The following is a 4981-nucleotide window of genomic DNA, read 5'->3' on the forward strand; positions in this document are numbered from 1 at the left end:
ATCTTGGGCACGCACGCACACACGCCCAGCGTGAGTTTAAGCTGCCACATCCAGGACTCGAACTGCGGTAGACTACGTGGGAGTCCATAGTGATAACATTATTATGACACCCTATATTACTTCTTCTTTAAGTGTCTGGTAGAACTTACCTATGAAACCATCTGAGGTTGAAGTTTTCTTTCTAAAAATGATTTTAACTATAATATAACAGATACAGGGCTATTCTGGTTAAATACATATTCATATATATTTATATTTGAATGAGCTTTAGTGTTCTGTGTATTTCAAGGAATTTGTCCATTTTATTTAAGATTTGTTGGCATAAGGTAGTCACAATATTTTCTTATAAGGTGTGACTTTTTTAATATGTAAAATATGCCTCAGTAAAGCTGACAAAATAAACTATTTAAAAATCCATTATTATTCTTTACCTGTAGGATCTGTCATGAAGTCTCTTCTTTTATTCTTGATGTTAGTAATGTGAATGTTCTTTCACAGAACTGAACCCATGTGCTATGGGGCGGACTCGGGGGAATCATCTAAAAGGGAGAGGGGCCAACAAGCAGTTCGTCAGCATTACTTCCTGGAGAAAGCAGACCACGTTTAGGGTCTCCGGGCGTTGAAGTCTCAGCAGAAGCTTCCTATACCTGGGACAGCAGTGGCCAAAGGAGCTGGGGTTAGATCAGGAGGGCTTGGGAACTGTCCCGGAAACATAGTTCTAAGCCCAGTTCTATGCTGCTCCTAGCGGGGAGAGCAGATTCAACACTTTGCAGAACTCTAGCTTCAGAATACTCTGGGGAGGCCCTGAGGACAAAGAGAAGCAAATGCTTGGAGTATCTCCCACATTATCCGTGAAGGCAAAGGATTTTATTCTGTTGGCAAAGGAGAGCAAGTTATTTCTTTGTTTACCCCTTAATTTGTGTGTCAATTTTTTGTTTTGTATCTAAGCTGTATATGTTCTTTTCTGGAGACTCTCATTGCAGGATCTATATCATTTAATACCTCTTCCAATGAAGTATTCTTTAGATATTTGGTAAATATTTATTTATTTATTTATTTATTTATTTATTTTTTGGGGGGGAGAGGTTTTTGCTGTAGGGCACGTGTGCTCACCAGACAGAGAGAGACATAGAGACAGAAAGTGAGAAATCGCCCCCCAGAGGGGATGGCCACGCCACAGTCCCTTCTCCTCCATTCTCCTCTCGGGATCTTGGGCACGCACGCACACAGGCCCGGCGTGAGTTTTAAGTCACCAGGTTCGGGACTGGAACCGCGGTCGACTACATAGGAGTCCAGCGACATAGCCATTACGCTAACTGCAGGTCCCGGTAAACATTTATTTGATAAAGCGTGGGTAAATGTCCCCATTCATGAAGACCTTACATGTTCTCAGTAACCTGTGTGTCAGCTGTCCTTTCACTCCCTTTCTTGAACTTTTCCCTGCAACCCCCCAAAAAGCAAAGAGACAAACAAATAAAATACCTCTTTCTCAAAAAACAAAAGTATTTTCTCAAGATTATTTGTGGGCAGTGTAGAATTTGCTCAGGATTTCAAGAGAGAAATGGTTTGCATTTGCACAGCATTTCTGAGAAAATCTGTTACTCTCTCACTCCCCAAGCCTCCCTCTCCATCCTTCCCCCATGGTCTGTCTTTCCAGCTCTTACTCCTTGGCTAGTCCTCTCAGACTCCTTCTCCTTCCACCCCCATCCCTACCCCTCTCTAATGCAGAGCAGGGATCCCATTTCTTTTGACCATCCTCTTCCAGTACATCAGAGACCACATTAAAAGGGGAGTATAAAGAAAAAAATACAGATTTGTCTTTTATGAGTTCGAGTTCAAACTAGAGATTCGATTCACTCATTAGTTTTTCTACTTCTGAGTAACAAATGATTAAAACTGAGCGGCTTAAAAACAGCACCGATCTGTTCTCTCCTACTTTCTATAGGTCAGGAATCCAGGCGCACGTTAGTTAGACCCTCTGCTGGGGGTCTCAACAGGCGAAAGGCAAGGTGCCGGTCAGAGATCTGCTCTCACCTGAGGCTCAGAGCTCTCTTCCAAGGTTGTTCAGGCTGACAGAGTTCGATTCCTTTGGTTGTAGGATGGGGGCCCTTGACTCCCAGAAGTCATTGCTCTGCGTGGGCAAACTATCGTCCACAGGGCATCCACTTACGGCTGTTGGCTTTTTCCTGGAGGATGACTTCTGGCGTTGCTTCTTCTCTCTCCCAAGGGCTCACCTGACTAGTTCGGGCCCATCTAGAGAAGGCTAAGAGTCAATGGTGTGCTGGCCTTAGCTCATCCTGGCTCCTGGAGCTGTCAAATCTAGGATTTTGTTTAGTTTAGGGTTTTTTTTTGTTTGTTTGTTTTTGTTTTTAATGATTGTGAGTGTGTGCACATGGGTGACAGAGAGAGAGGGGCACCTTTGACAAGGTCTCATCACACCACAACCCCCCTTCCCCAGCCCTCCACTGGGTACGCAGTTCAAGCCCGGTACCCAGTGGCTTGAAACTCATACCAGGTGCATGTGCGTGCATGCCCAAAACCTCGAAAGAAGAATGGAGAAGAAATTACAGCATGGCCATCCTCCCTGGAGATTTATTAAATAAATAATTATTTTTTAAAAAAGAAAGAAAAATCTCACTGATGGGACTAGCAGATGGCATGATGATTACGTTGTTGGACTCCCACATCGTTGACCACAGTTTAAGTTTTGGACCTGGCTGCTTAAAACTCACACTGGACACATGTGCATAGGTGCCCAAAATCCCCGAGGAAAATGGATTGTGGCATGGCCATCCCCGTTGCAGGGAGGGGTGATTTCTCACTTTCTGTCTCTCTGTCTCTGTCTCTCCAGCAAGCACACATGTCTTATAGTAAAAATCTCTCTCAAAAAAAAAAACTAAAACTCACTGATGGGCCAGCAGGTAGCAGGTTAAGGTGCTGGATTCCACCTGGCCAGTTCTGTAGTTCGAGTCCTGGGCCTGACAGTTTGAAAAACATGGTGGGTACATGTGTGTGCATGTACAAAATCCCAAGAGGAGAATGGAGGAGAAGGGATTGTGGAGCAGCCATCCCCTCAGGGAGGTGATTTCTCACTTTCCCTTTCTCTCTGTCTTTCTTGGTCTCTGGCAAATGCATACATCCTATAGCCAAAAAAAATTTTTAAAGAAAAATCCCACTGGTGGGACCAGAAGGTGGCGTGGTAGTTAAGGCGCTGGACACTCCCACATGACCAGCCATGGTTCGAGTCCTGGACCTGGTGGCTTGCTTTCTCACTTTCCTCTCTCTCTCTCTCTCTGTGTCTCTCTCTGGTCAAATTAAAATGAAGGAATGAATGAATAAATAAATAAATCTTTAAAAAAAAAAGAAAAAAGAAAAATCCCACTGGTCATAGTGTGGCTAACGGATGGGGGTGAAGCAAGGTTGAAGGCTGGAATGTCCTCTTGGGGGGGGGGCTTGTGCCAGTGCTGCAGGGACCCCACCCTTCAAAACTCTTGCCTTTCTTCCCTCGATCCTGTCTTTGGGCCTCCAGCACATCTTTTGCCTCTGCCCTGTGTCTGCTCAGACCAGCTCACTGGCAGCCGCCCAGTCCCAGCCTCCCTGCTGGGTCAGGAAACAGATCAAGGCAGTAGGAACGTTTGTTCTCCCGAATCCTGAGAGGAGACAGCTAACCGCACACAGTCACCACAGTAATTAAAGGGGAATTTGAAAAGTGTCTGCCCGAGATCACCAAACAATTCAGAAGACATTGCTTCTCTTAAATTCAAGCCACCAACAGGGAACAGGCTGTCAGGGAGTCTGCCAAGGCAGACCTGGGGGAGACGCCATGCCCTGCACAGCCACAGATCCTGCCTCTGACTTGTCACAAACTTCCTGGGGCCTCTGCTCCTTTCTATCCAAGGCCAACCACTCCCGCTTCTCTGTAACATCCCTGCTGAGGGGGGCAGGCCCTCGTCAGGCTTCCAAGAAAGGACCTCTGAGGTTCCCTCCCAGCTTAGGGACCATCCCCAGACCTAGCTGACCAGGAACTCCACAATAGCCTCTTCTGTTTCTTGTCCTCATAGTTGAGAGGGACGAGTAGATAGGTGTATCTGCTCCCGCCCAGTCCTGGGGAACATGTTGACATCAAACACCTCTCACCATCTGCCCAGCTCCAGTGGCTCTGCACTGACACCTGGGTCCCTTGTGGCCCCAGGCCTTGGGAGGAAGCAGGTGCATCAGTACAAAGTCCAGTGGGCTCTGAAAGGCTATATGAGGAAGGGGCCATACCACCCTACACCATCCCAGCTGAACTCAGTCCCCAGAGCATCCACAAGCATGTGACCCCAAACTCACAACCAGACCCCAGATACAAGTGCAACTAGGACAATTTGTAATACTGGGACTACTGCTTTTGCCAGGCAAGGATGGAGTTTGGGGACAAACACAGAGTATAACCGCTGTGCTGTTGCCAGTCATGGGCCACAGAGCTGTGTCCCCGAGAGTGGCGGCGAAGAGAGGGAAGGGGCAGACTTTGACTTCCACCCTAGGCCTTGCCACATGCCAATCAGGCACCGCAATGGGTCAGTTCCACTAGGCGATCTAGAACCATCTGGGAGAGTGAATGACTTGAGATGCTCACGGACTGCAGGATGTGGCATGTTCTTCTCTGCCGAGGGCCTAGGAAATGGCTCCTTCTACCTACACATGGAAACAGGCCTTTCCAGAGCCTCCTTTGGAATCCAGCCCATATTTCACGGAGATTCTTCCATTCCTCCTCTGACTTCTGTGTTCCTGACAATGCAGAGCTCGGGTGAGCCAGGCCACAGTTTCGCCTGGAAGTGAGAGCCCCGCTACCATCCTGGCTCCTTCCTCCTGGGGGTTCTTCACCTGCCGTGAATTGACATGTCTCCTGTGTGCTGCCTGCAAATCTGTGCCGTGGTGGACGCTGCTGTCTGGGCAGTTCCCCCAGCCAGCAAGGCCCATCTTCCAAGAGAGGTTCTTC

This window comes from Tupaia chinensis, unplaced genomic scaffold (genome assembly GCF_000334495.1).
Source record: "Tupaia chinensis unplaced genomic scaffold, TupChi_1.0 Scaffold000186_1, whole genome shotgun sequence".
In the NCBI taxonomy this organism is placed as follows: domain Eukaryota; kingdom Metazoa; phylum Chordata; class Mammalia; order Scandentia; family Tupaiidae; genus Tupaia; species Tupaia belangeri.